This window comes from Coenobita brevimanus, chromosome 86 (genome assembly GCF_032717465.1).
Source record: "Coenobita brevimanus isolate Jiangsu-jjx chromosome 86, ASM3271746v2, whole genome shotgun sequence".
Classification (NCBI taxonomy): domain Eukaryota; kingdom Metazoa; phylum Arthropoda; class Malacostraca; order Decapoda; family Coenobitidae; genus Coenobita; species Coenobita brevimanus.
Genome location: NC_137039.1, coordinates 16,435,575 through 16,450,461, shown reverse-complemented (window position 1 = coordinate 16,450,461; position 14,887 = coordinate 16,435,575).

The following is a 14,887-nucleotide window of genomic DNA, read 5'->3' as shown; positions in this document are numbered from 1 at the left end:
GGCTTTGGTCTGTCTGTAAACTACATTAGGGTAAGTTACCTTGAGATGAAGATGGCACTTTCTGTCACAGCAGTTTTCAAAGGAAGGAGTAGTGACTCCACCTGGACCTCGCCTTGGTCTCCACACCGTCGGTGTATGTGATAATATCGACCACAGTCCTTCCTCATGCACAGCAAAAGAATCCTTTCACGGCCTACAGGGAGGTTAAAATGTACCACTCAAATAGGTCAGCCATTTAGGAGTGCATCCTCAACGCAAGGTGTGATGATGAACTTTGGATGGCTATGATGCAGTCATCTATGATGGAGGGGCCCTCATTCATTCTCTCATTCCTCGTGGACTTCACACCTTTCAGGACTACAGAGAAGGGCACACGAAACTGCACAAAGCCTCCCAAGTGGATGTTGTTTGGGAATGTTACCGAGAACACTCCATAAAGGAAGAGATTCGAAGAGACAGAGGTAAGGAATCACGGTTAAAAGTTTTTGCCAGGGTTCACATCCCTAAGAATTGGTACGAGTTTCTGCAGGACAGCAGGAACAAGCCTAAGTAGTTTCGTTGTCTTACAGAAACTGTGATGCACGAAGTCAGTCGCCTGGGAGATGTTTGCATCAGTGATACTAACAACAACACAGTGCGCCATGTTGGCCTCGAAGACGAAATGTTTGGCAAATTCAAACAGGAAGAAGCTGACACCAGAAATGTGGTACACATTCTCCATGACCTGAAGTCTTCATGCTTCTCCATCATTGTAAAGACGTCATATTTAGACACTGTGGTAATCCTTATTGGCTACCATGGCCGATTCTATGAAATCAGTGATGACTCAAATTCATGTTCTTTGTGGAACTGGGAAAAACAAAAGAATTACAAGCATCGAATCACTGAGTAATGCACTGGGTCCCGCCGGATCAGTTGCCCTCCCTCTTTTGGTCTCACTGACAGGCTGTGACACAACTTCTGGCTTCAAAGGGAGATCAAAAGGAATTTGCTTTAAAGCTTGGAAAAGATGTCCACCAGAAGTGACTGATGTCTTCTGTGATTTCATGCAAAATCCTTTAAGACCTTCAGTGAAGACTACTATTTTCAAAGCACTGAAATACTTCTTTGTTAATATATATGGAGGAAAATCAGGCCCTATCAGCGGCATTCACAACACAATATATTTATGAAAAATCAATATGTTATGCTTATTCCACCAATTCAGAATGCGCTATTTCAGCACTGTCTTCGAGCAGTGCTTCAGGGAAGTGTTTGGGGTACAGCTCATGACCCGAAAATTGAGGAGCCTGACTGCTGTTTCCACAGCTGGAAGAAGGCATCTGATGGAATATTAAAACCTATGTGGATGACAATTCCTGAATTGTTTCACATGTGCCAGGAAATTAAGTGTTGTCGAAAAGGCTGTTTTCTAAGGTGTACATGTGTGATATTGAATCTTCCATGCACAGGTTTATGCAAAGGTACACATGTTATGTAGGAAAATATTCTTTTTCTAACATATTGTGGTTCATTTTCGTGGCAGAGATCAGTGACTCAGTGTATCATTCCTAACAAAATGTCTACACAAGTATCTTAATATCTGTTATGCATTGTATGTCTATATAAAAATGTATATAATTTTATATTTTTTAAAATCAGTTTTGTACTTTATGCAAATGTACATATTACGTAGGATTATTTTTCTGACTTCGTTGATTTTCTTGGTAGACATCAGTGTATCATTTCCATCAAAATGTCTACAGAAGGATCATATTTGCTGTTAACATTGTTTCTTGCATTATATGTATATGAAACAAAATTTCTCAATTCTCTAAGATAATACGCTTTGTATTTTATTTCTTAGGGGTGTCTCAAAGATATAGAATATCATCTTTTATTAAATACATTTGGGGGTACAATGGACAAGAGTTTCCGAAAGATACAGCATACCTTCTTTTATGTTCTTATACACTTTATTCTTAATCGTCTGAACCCAAAATCAGCCTGAACAACAAAAACTAACGGAAATACGGAAGCTTCCCCCATGCGGGAAAGGGGGCTACCCCCCACCCCCCCTAATGGAATGTCACCTTGGCCTAACCCCTAGAGATAATCCAAGTGGTCCTAGGAATCGCCCTATAACAACGGCCAAATTTTTACACGCACAGTAAATAGCAGGGTATTTACACCTACTACTGATAGTCTTCGGAACACACACACACACACACACACACACACACACACACACACACACACACACACACACCACTCGCTGGTGCAGTGGTAACGTTCCCGCTTGCCAACTGGTGGACGGGAGTTCGCGCCTCGCTCAGGTTGCGAAAAGTTTCACTGACGAAGTGGGTGGTTACTGTCCCCCTTGAGCAAGGGGACGGGTGTGTGCGTGTGCGAAGGTCACAGCTTTGCCCTTAGATCGGACTATATGAGCTCTCAGCTCCCTTCCGGGAGGGTAAAATCTGACCATCACGACCATCAAGTGATCCTGACCAACCCGGTGAATAATTACACACACACACACACACACACACACACACACACACACATATATATATACCTTGTAAACATCAATATGGCGTTTCATTTCTATTTAGCTCACCACACTGTGGTGAAGAAATAATGTTTTTTTGCATAGTTACTTTCTTATTTTCTTCTTTTTCTTCTTCTTCTTCTCCTCTCATTCCTCCTCCTTATCCTCCTTCTCCTCCTCCTCCTCCTCTTCCTCCTCCTCCTCGTTCATCATCATCATCATTATCATCATCATCATCATCATCATCATATTATTATTATTATTATTATTATTATTAATCATGATTCTTTTTATAACACATTCCTTCATTACGGCGCCAGTTCACTTAAAACATGGCACAATTGTTCCTGGGACACATACCCACACACCTTTGTTTTTAGTACCCCCCCATTTCCTCGCTCGCTGTTGCCGTGGGGGGGCTTCGGAGACGTCGATTGGGTCTTGATGGGTGGGAACGCTGTGGTGGGGTCTCTACCCTACCCTCTCCTCTCTCCTTAGGTCCCTGTCGCTGCCTCAACTAATTTTCCTTATGTTATTACTTCTTCTTCTTCCCCTATCATCACCAAGTAGTGCAGGCCTTTGGTGATGATATTAGTCTCCACCCCTTTTGTCATCTCGGGTGAGACTATTCCCTTCCCAAGTGTTTGCCGTGCGTGGCGACCCGAATATTCCCTGGGCCCCTCTAACTGGGGGCTGAGTACACCATGGGGCAGGGTGCAGTTCCCTGTGGTGGGCAACACGCTCCTTTGTTAGGGGGTTGGGGTAAGACGGGCGGTCCAGTGTGGCCCCGTTGGGCAAACTGTCTGGCCGTATGTTGACTCGGTCAACCTCGGCTAGGGTCAAGCGGGCACTGTTTGGTGGGCACCACATTGGTCCGCGGCAGCCACTCCACACCAAACCGTGTCCGCTATACCTCTCCCTCTATCCCTGGGGCTGTTGGGTAAGTTGAACCCAACATCAGCCTTCCCTCTTTGGGCTCCGTGGTGGGTGAGGGGTCGGGTGGTGAAGTCTACCATTTCTTTGTATGAATACTGTTATCTCCTGTGACTTGATTATGGTGACGACCCAGGACTCCCTTTCGACTATGGCCTCAATCTCTTTCCCTCCTCCTACACATTCGATTGCATTAAACACCCCATCCTCCCCACCTACTGTGTCTTCCACTCCTCCAGCTTCTGCTCCGTCTACTTCAGTCAGCCCTTCTACTATCGTCACACTTCATCCTTACCTTCCTCCTTCACCTCTGCCTCTAATCCTTCCATGTCCTCTGTTTCCTTCTCCCAACGTTTTCATTCTTCCTACTGTATATCCCTGCCCCTTCCCTCATTTCCTCAATTTTCGGTGCGCAGACATGGTCAAAATTTTTCAACATATACAACACAACCGAAGACCTCTCACTCCACCTTTATGTCCATCGACATGTAGGCAGGGATGTCAAGTTCTCAGCCCATCCAAATGGTTCCCGCCTCCTTGTCGTTCACAGTGCTGCCCAAGCCGAGAAGGTTACATCCCTGGTCAACAATGCAGGACAACTCATCTCCGTGTCCCCAGACATCCAGCTCAATTCTACCACTGGCACTGTACGTTTATCATCTTTGATGTCCTTCGACCAGAGGGCTTTCCCAGATTGCGCTAATGATATTGAACTAATCCTTTCGGAACATCACCCAATACGTTCAGTTCATTGCTATACAATTCCTCCTCGTGGACGACGCCAAGAGCCTTCTAATATCGTTAAAATAGTTTTTGCCTCTTGCGATCTGCCCCCCACAGTCATCATTGGAAGCACTGTTCTCCCAGTACGTGAGTATATTCCATCTCCTCATCAGTGCACATCTTGCTGGCGCTTTGGCCATTCAGCCAAGTACTGCCGATTATCCACAGTCTGTGCCAACTTTGCACTGGCCAGTCATACCACCTCAGACTGCATTTCCACCATCCTATGCTGCCCTAATTGTCAGGGTGACCATTCTGCCTCCTACCGACATTGTTCTGCCTACCTCTTTGAAGCAGAAGTGTCTAGTGTCTGCTGGAAACTGGCCTCTCCCTTCGTGAGTCTCATCGCAGAGTTCATGGTCTTGGTCATCACCCTGTTACTTACGCACATGTAGGCCGTCCTCCTCCCATAGTAACTTCTAATCCCAGAACTATTCTTTTTCCCCTTCTGCGCCTGTCTCTGTATCTGCTGTCCTCTCTTCATCTCTCTCCTCTCGCCTTCCCACCTCTCACTCTATACCTACTCCTGTAACTGTTGTCTCCTCTTCCCTTCCTCCTAGCACTCCTATTTCCACCTATTCCTTCTCTCTACCTAAACCCCCTTCTACCTCAATCCCCCCCTTACAGACTCCTCTTGTTCCTGTCTCTAATTCTTTCTCTGTTTTAGATTCCTCTACCCCTACCTCCTCTTTATCCCCTTCCTTACCTATTCCCTTTCCTCGTCCTTCCCCCTATTCCCAACCCCGTCCCTCCTCTCATTCCAGTTCTGTCTCTCATACCTGCCGTTTGGCTCCTCTGGCCCATCGTACCATCCGACCTCCATCCTCCTATAGTGGTAAGCGCAGACTACCCATTGCGTCAGACTCTAAGACCTTTCCTGCCCATCATCCTGCTTCTCCGGCTCACAAAGTTCGTGCGACGAATACCCGCCCCTCTCGATCGATACACTCTCCCGTGTCGAAGTCTACATCTCAGCAGTCTCCTCAGCCACGTCCCCGGACTACTCCACAGCTGGCTAATTGTAACACAAAACCCTCTGGAGATGAAGACAGTGAAACAATTCCCAAGATTATGGATTTAATTTTAACTTCTACTACAGATTCAGCAGACAATAGTGTACCCTCTCCTGCCACCCACTCTGTTGAAGTTCATCCTGTGCCCCCTGACCTCCCTCCTACTCCTCTTTCTCCTTCATCTCCTCCTCCTTCACCTTCTGTCTCCTCCTTCTCTTTACCCCCCTCCTCTTTCATTTCTTCCAATACTCCATCCCCTCTATCTCTCCCCATGCCTCCAGGCTATGGTGACCGTCCTGTTCATCCACCAATTCCACCTTGTACCCCTATAACGACTTGATGATTTATGTTATTATTCTGTAATATATTTTACTTCCAGTGTAATATATTTTACTCCTAGTGTAATATATTTTATTTTCTATGTATTTATATTTTACTTCCTATGTATTATATTTTATCTTTAGTATTAATCTCCTTTATCTTTCCTAGACTCTATTTCTCTGTTAGGTTTTACTTTTACTTGGTATTTTAAAGTTTTAGTATGTCCGTTTTACAATGGAACATATGTAGCCTTACGGGCCACCGCAAACTTCCCGACCAGACCTCGTTCTTCCTAACAGTTATTAGTTTTTATTTTACACAATGGCTCCCATCATACAATGGAATATCTGCAGTTTTACTACACATCGGCCAGACCTCCGGTTTTTAATTTCTCGGCATAACCCACCGATTCTCTGCCTATGAGAGACACGCCTTACCACCCCCCCTCCCCCCATTCCATCTTATTCATGTCTGAGTCTACCCGATTAACAGTATGATACCTGTCTCCTGATACATGTTGACATTTCTTTTCAAACCCTTTTTGTTACCACTACTGTCAAATGTACCTTTGCCAGAGTGTTTCTATCTTGATGGATTACAGTGGTCTCACTGTATTTCTCCCCTTCAGTGCCTATCAGTTTTACTGACCTCGGTCAACTTTTATTAGCCCTTCCCTCTCCTGTCCTGCTTTTAGGTGATTTTAACAGTCAGAACCCCCTCTGGGGTGACTCTGTTTTAACTGTATGTGGGCACACCTTGGAGGATTTCTTCCTTGCCCATGATGTATACATTTTTAACTCTGATTCCCCAACCCATTTTGACAGCCGTACTCGAACTTTCTCTGCCATTGACCTGTCCGTTTGCACCAACACTTTCCTTGGACTTCATTTAGTCGGTCTTGAATGATTACCGTGTCACGGACCATTTCCTAATCCTCCTAACTCCCACTTCACACTGTCCGGTCCCCAGCCCTCCTTGATGGCGCTTTGATAGGGCAGATTGGGCAACCTTTACATCCCAAGCTGTTGCTCCCACTCCTCTTCCGCTCTCCCATGATCCAACTGCTATGTTCCTGTTTCCGTGCCTTTCTCCTTACAGCTGCCTGAGCCTCTATTCCGCGTACCTCCCATCCCGTGTCATCAAAATGTGTGCCATGGTGGAATAACCAATGCACTTCAGCCCTCCAGATCAAGAGGGCCAGGTGGAAGAGCTTCCGCAGGAAAAAGGGCACTGCTTTGGAGGTCCAAGCTTTTATACTTTTTCAACAAGCTAATGTTCTCCTTTGCCGCACAATCTGTTGAGCAAAAAAGGATAGCTGGATGTCTTATGTCTCTACTATCGTCTCAGACACACCTATTCCATGGATGTGGCTCTGCATCAGGAAAATAGTGGGTAAACGGTCACAAATGCCGACTCCAGTCCTCACCACCAATGATGGAGCCATAGGCGATGCTTTTCAGGTTGCCAATCTTCTAGGTCACCATTTTAGTCAGATTTGCAGTGGGTCCCATCTCCCCCCTACATTTTTAACAACCAAAAGACGTTTAGAACGGACGCCCTTACAGTTCACACTGTCGTCAGATGCGGCGTACAATGCCCCTTTCTCAAGCTCGGAACTCAATGTGGCTCTAACTGCTTGTGGTTCTACCTTTGAGGGACCTGATGGCATACACTACAACATAATAAAACATCTGTCCCAGACAGCCCTTCACTTTCTGCTTTGAATATATAATACTATATGGTTCACTGGGAACTTCCCTAATGAATACAGACAGGTCTACCTCCTATCATTCCTTAAACCTGGCAAATCTTGGTCATCACCTGGAGATTATTTCCCCATTGCTCTTGTTAGCTGTCTATGCAAACTAATGGAAAATATGGTAAACTCTCACCTAAGGTGGCATTTAGACTCAAGCGGTGCGATCTCCCCCTTACAATGTGGTTACCGCAAGGGGAGGAGTACCCTAGATCCCCTGATGAGGCTAACAACCTTCATCCAACAAGCCTTCACTAACTCAAAGGTGGTCATAGCTGTGTTTTTTTTTTTTTTTTTTATCTTGAAAAGGCTTATGATACAGTCTGGAGGTATAACATTCTCCGTGTTCTACAACACTCTGGAATTAATGGCAATATGGGTGTCTTCTTGCAGAACTTTCTTTGTAACCGGACCTTCTGTGTACACCTTCAGAATGTCTTATCTCGGTCTTATGTACAGCATGAGGGTGTCCCACAGGGATGTGTGCTTAGTACTACTCTTTTTATCCTTGCAATAAATGACATCGTTTCATCTCTCCCACATGGTGTTCATGCTTCATTGTATGTAGATAATTTTGCTATATATGCAACTGTAGCGGATGTCTTGGCCTTACGAGCCCTGCTTCAATCACCTATAGATGCCGCTGCAGGGTGGGCCACGGATCATGGCTTTAAATTCTCCCCCACGAAATCCTGTGCTATAACTTTTACAATCTGTCATTCAGTTCCTCAACCCCCTCTTACACTATATAGTGCCCCCCTGCCATATCGATTATCAGCCCCTTTCCTTGGCCTTATCTTTGCTTCTTGACTGACTTGGTCCCCGCATCTCACATCCCTTAAGACCTCTGCTTCCCTCAGACTTCGGTTATTACAAACTCTCAGTCATATGTCCTGGGGTGCAGACCGTACAACTCTGCCCCGTCTCCATACTGTCTTAGTTTTGTCGGAGATTGATTATGGCTGTCAGGTTTGTGCATCTGCCTCATCTTCCTCCCTTTGGCACCTAGATTCTGTTCACCATCATGGTTTACGTCTGGCATTGGGTCCTTTTCGCACCACCTTGGGTATGAGCCTGTATGTCGAGTCGGGTATGCCTGCTCTGTCCTCCAGCCATGACAAGTTAACTCTCTGTTACCATATTTGCCTTCTTCAACACCCATCTGCAGGTTTCCCTTCCTGTTATGCACCTCTCCCCTCCTTTTCCACCCTTGTTAGCTTCATCTTTTCCTTGTAGGGTCTCCAAGTTACTTGCATCTCTTTCTTTCCCAGCTATTTCAGTTCTCCCTCTGTGAGATTCTATGTTCTGCCTTGGCTTCTTCCTCGCCCTATTGTTTGTGATGCCCTGCTTTCTCGCCCAAAGTCCTCTTCCACCTCCCAGGAACTCTATCATCTTTTTATGGATCACGTGCATTGTCAATCCTCAGCGACCCCAGTGTACACAGACGGCTCTAAGTCTTCTGTGGGCTCGGGTTTTGCTGTTCTTTTTCCAGACCATACCTATCAGATCTGCCTTCCACCAGTTGCCAGTATTTTCAGTCCTGAACTGCTGGCCATTTTACTGGCCCTTCGTGTTATATACCGGTCAAGTTTACACACTTTCTTTATTTTCACAGATTCACCTAGTACACTACATGGTAATCAGTCTATCCCGGCCAGAAACCTGCTAGTGGTGGAGACACATGAATGGTTGTTCCATATTACCACCAAATTAAAGTCTGTCTCCTTCTGTTGGGTCCCAGGCCATGTTGGGATACCGGGTAATGAGAGGGTTGATTACCTGGCACGTACAGCTGTCACCTCTCACTCTGTCACACCTCATCCTATCCCGGCAACTGATTATTTCCCAATTGTTACCCGTCTCCTTGGCCAGTGGTGGCAAGCAGAATGGACATCTACAACTGATAACAAACTCCACTCCATCACACATACTGTCACTCCCTGGCAGTCGTCCTCTCATCGCAAGAGGCGTTGGGAAACAGCCATAGCCCGTTTGCGCCTTGGTCACATGCGGATCTCACATGGCTCTCTAATGTCAGGAGACACTCTTCCAATTGGTCAATGTTGTCAGGTTTCACTCACGGTCAACCATCTTTTGCTTGACTGCCCTCGGTTCTGCGCTGTGCACAGACAGACTCTCCTGTTCCTTTACTTCCTTGGACGTCCCCCTACCTTAGCTGATCTTCTTGGTGAATCCCCTGTGTTTTCCATCACACATCACATGCACTTCCTTTCTCAAACCTGTATCTTGCCTCACATTTAGTGTCTTCCCCGCCTTCCACTCTGCTTTTATTGCACCACAGCATACCCGTCATTTTTATGCAGCGGTTTTAGTGCCATATAGTCCTCTTGGGCTTGGTGCTAGTCCTTATTACTTACTTTGTTTTTCGTAACAATTAAAAAAAGTCTTTATAGGTATTGTGAGGTCATGAGCCCAAGCATAAAACAAATCGTACAGTATGTTCTATGCTGACTACTTATCGTGCCAGTTTGTACAGAAGTATGTCAATGTATTGTAGTTGTGTGGCCACCATCCTGCATTCACTTGGTAAAGTTGACAGTCTTTGATAATGAAAAATTTTGCCTAACAGTGTGAAGTGCCAGAAGACACTTTCATAATCCCTAAAGCTTGGATGTTGGCCATAGATGTCATGAAACAGGTGGCTGGGGTTTCTGAGATGAGTTCTGGAGCTACTTTGCCTTTCATAACACTGAATTCCTACCCATTTTCAGTGGTGCCCTGATAGTCATGTGGGCTTCTAGGAGTCTTGTGGCCACCCAGGCCAGTTTTCCATCAGGCACACTATTGAGAAGAACCATGAGTTCTTCATCTGCATGGTCCCATTCCTTACCTGCAGTGAGTGGCTGCCGAACCCCTACCATCTCCACCCTTGGCAAGCCTCCCAGGCATCCAAGGAAGAGGTTGGGTGCTAGTGTTATTGAGAGGGCATTAAAGGTGACGGTGTCATCATTATCGAGAGGAAAGACTACCATTGACAATGTGAGTGCCATGTGAAGAGTAACGTGCCCAGCTGCCTTCCAGTGCTTCCTTCCATTACGCTATCACACCACTTGAGAGGGACTCCGGGAACTCCACCGTGGTGGCCGATATTCCCGTAATGCATCGTGACATCTCCAGCCCATCCAACATGTCAGGAAACTGCTTTGAGACGTCAGACTCAAGCGCAGAGGCTCAAGCAGACAGAAATACATGTGTAGGAGAAACGCCATATTTCGGCAGCCCTACCCTCAGCTCCCACATCACCCCATCCTTGAACATTGAGGGTGATGCCTCCACAGTGTGGCCCTTCATTTGCGCCCTTACAACCACAAAGGCAACCACGTGGGCAGCCACAATAGGCAGCGTCACCTCCCATCACTCCTCAGGTTTTGCCGCACTGTGATTTTTTTTTTTATGCGAGGAAGAAGGAACCAAAGGCCATGAGCCAGCAATAAAAGTTTCCTCCAAGAGAAAAACAAAATACAAGAGAGAGCCAAATTCAAGATCCATTCATTTCGAGATGCCTGGAGACACTGTATTTGAAAGACTGGAGATCATAGGCAGCAGGAAATACAGACAGAGGGAGACATTTCCAGAGTTGACCTGTTGCATATATGAAGGACTGGGAGTAACGGATAACTCTTGCATTAGAGAGTTGGACAGAAAAGGGATGAGAGATGACTGCTAGACGGGTGCTAAGCGCCCGTCATAGGGGTGGAGGAATGCATGCAGACACTTCAGAGGAGCAGGGACCATTAAAGTAGCGATAGAAAAGAGATAAAGATGCAACAGTGCGGTGAAGAGACAGAGGTTGAAGGGAGTCAGTAAGAGGAGGAGAGTTAATGAGATGAAAAGCCTTTGACTCCACCCTATTGAGAAGAGCTGTATCTGGGGAGCCTCTCCACACATGAGAGTTTTACTCCACACAGGGGCGGATAAAACCCCTGTATAGGGTCAACATTTGTGCAGGGGTAAATAAAGAACGGAGTCGGCTTAGGACACCCAATCTCTTGGAAGCAGATTTTATAAGAGATGTAATATGATCTTTCCAAGATAAGTCCCGAGTAAATGAAACCCCAAGCATGTTCAAGGATGATGCAGGATTAAGCTGAATATTATGAAACATTAGTGGGTATACCTGTGGAAGCTTTTGATGGGTTGATAGGTGTAAGAACTGAGTCTTAGATGTAATAAAAACAACAAGATTATTTTTACCCCAGTCAGAGATACAAGCCAGGTCAGACATTAGGTGTCCCATAGCCTCATCCCTTGTTTGTTGAAGTAACTGCTGAGATGGGCGTTGCGGGAACCGAATGGAAAGGTGAAGGGTGGAGTCATCAGCATATGAGTGGATAGGGCTAGATATACAGCTTAGAAGGTCATTGATGAATAAAAGGAAGAGAGTTGGTGATAGGACAGAGCCCTGAGGAATACCACTGCTGATAGATCTAGAAGAATGATGGCTGTCTACAACAGCGACTATAGAACGACTAGAAAGGAAGTTAGCGTTGAAGGCACAGATAGGATAGAAACCGTAAGAGGGCAGTTTGGAAATTAAAGATTTATGCCAGACTCGATCGAAAGCCTTTGAGATGTCAAGTGCAATGGCAAAGCTTTCGCCAAAGTCCCGAAAGGAGGATGACCAGGAGTCTGAAAGGTAGGTGAGAAGACCGCCAGTGGAGCGTCCCTGACGGAACCCGTACTGACGATTAGAAAGAAGGTTGTGATAGGAAATATGCCTTAAAATTTTTCATTTGAGAATTGACTCAAAAACTTTTTAAATACAGGACGTTAAAGCAAATGGACGATAGTTGGAGGGTTGGGAGTGTTCACCGTTCTTTGGGACTGGCTGAATGAGAGCAAACTTCCAGCAAGAAGGAAAGGTACAAATTGACAAAGGCAAAAGAGTTTGCCTAGGCAGGGTGTAAGCACAGAAGCACAGTTCTTGAGAACAACAGGAGGGACTCCATCAGGCCCATATGCCTTGTTAGTATTGATGCCAGTGATGGCAGAAAATACATCAGCTGAAGAAATTTTAATGTCAGCCATGAGGAAGTCAGAGGGGGGAAGTGATGGGGGAACAGCACCGGAATCGTCTAAGGTGGAATTGGAGGAGAAAGTCTGTGTGAAGAGATCTGCTTTATCAGTAGAAGAAATAGCTACAGAACCATCAGAGTAGAAAACAGGAGGGAAGGATGAAAAGGTAAAGTTGTTAGAAAGGTTTTTGGCAAGGTGCCAGAAGGAGCGGGAAGAATTCGAGTTTGAGAGTTGAGAGCATTAATTTTAGTACAGATGAAATTATTTTTAGCAGAACGAAGAACAGACTTAGCACGATTCCGGGCAGAAACGTAAAGATGATGTGATTCAGGGATGAGTTGGCTCCGGTACCTTTTGTAGGCCCTCTCCTTGTTGCGGACAGCATTAGAACAAGAGTGCTTAAACCAAAGCTTTTTTGCGTTAGTCAAAGGATATGAGAAAGGAATGTATGCTTCCATGTCCGAGAGAATAACATCCGTAATGCATAAGGCACACTCAGATGGCTCCCGGACATGAAAGCAATAATCATTCCAGGGAAAATAAAAGAAGTTTTGCCTGAGGGCCTCCCAGTCTGCGGCTCCAAAATGCCACAGACGACATTTCCCTGGAGGGTCCACAGGCTGTACCGGAGTGATAGGACAGGTTAAGGTGATAAGATTGTGATCGAAGGAGCCCAACGGAGAGAAAAATTAACAGTGTAAGCAGAAGGATTAGTTGTAAGGACGAGGTCAAGTATGTTGGAGCTCTCTCCAAGGCGGTCAGGGATACGGGTAGGGTGCTGTACAAGCTGCTCTAGGTCATTAAGGATAGAAAAGATGAAGGCTTGTTCACCAGGTGGATCAGTGAAAGGAGAGGAGAGCCAAAGGTGGTGGTGGTGAACATTGAAATCTCCTAGAATGGAGATTTCAGAGAAAGGAGAAATGGATAGAATGTGTTACATCGTAGAAAGAAGATAGTCAAAGAATTTTTGATAGTAGAATTAGGGGATAAGTAAACAGCACAGATATATTTAGTCAGAGAATGACAGGAAAGCCGAAGCCAAAGTGTAGAGAATTCAGAAGAATCGAGTTCAGAAACACAAGAGCAAGATAAGTCATTGCGTATATATGCACAACAGCCATCTTTGGCTTTGAAATGAGTATAGAGAAAGTAGGAGAATACAGAAAAGGGTTTGCTGTCAATTGCCTCAGACAGCTGAGTCTCAGAAAAAGGTGAGGTTTAGAGGAGGAGAGGTGGTGCTGAACAGAGCGAAAGTTAGAGGAAAGGCGGCGAATGTTGCAGAAATTAAGAAGAGAGTCAGACAGTGGTTGCAGGTACCTCGAGTCGTCACCGGGAGAGGGGCAGAAGGTGGGGGGATTTATGGTCCCCCCCCCCAGGGACTCCGAGGCAGGGTGATGAGACGCCATGATTTTTTTTTTAATTTTGGAAAAGGAAGTATAGTGTGTACTGTGCATGTAGTTTGGTGTAGATAGAATTACCACCCACTGATTCATCCTATTGTCCCCCCACTCCTTGCCGCACAAGAGACCTTATATGTGGCCATGCTGACCGGCCAAGAGATCAGGGCGGACATCATGCATGTGGCCATCGCCCCAGGGCCATGTGTGGGGACTATGTAGTCCTTTGTGTGGGAGGAGGGGGAAGGATTTGAGTTTTAGGTTGCTGCCTCTAAGATGATTTGCAGGTAGGTGTCAGGGAGAATTTTTTTTTTTTTTTTAATGCGAGGAAGAAGGAACCAAAGGCTAGGAGCCAGCAAAATAGTTCCTTCCAAGAAACAAAACAAAGACAATACAATAAAGAGCCAAATTCAAGATCTATTAATTTCGAGATGCCTGGACACACTGTGTTTGAAACTCTTGAGATCATAGGAAGTAGGAAATACAGACAGAGGGAGACAGTTCCAGAGCTGACCCGTTGTATTAATGAAGGACTGGAAGTAACGGTTAACTCTTGCATTAGGGAAATGGACAGAAAAGGGATGAGAGTTTGTTGCTAGACGGGTGCTACCCACCCGTCGTAGAGGTGGAGGGATGCAAGCAGACAGTTCAGAGGAGCAGTGACCATTGAAGTAACGATAGAATAGAGATAAAGATGCAACAGTGTGGTGAAGAGACAGAGGTTGAAGGGAGCCAGTAAGAGGAGGAGAGTTAATGAGACGAAAAGCCTTTGACTCCACCCTATTGAGAAGAGCTGGATGTGGGGAGCCTCCCCACACATGAGAGTTGCACTCTACACAGGAGCGAATAAAACCCGTGTATAAAGTCAACAACTGTGCTGGGGTAAAGAAGGTACGAGTCAGCTTAGCACACCTAATCTCTTGGAAGCAGATTTTTCCAACAGATGTAAGATGATCTTTCCAAAATAAGTCTCGAGTGAATGAAACCCCAAGCATGTTCAAGGATGATGCAGGATTGAGCTGGATATCATTTATCGAGTACGGTGACCTTTCACATCTTGTATTTTTTCATTGGATTATTTCTGTCTCCATGAAGAAATACCTGTCGCACAAGATAAACT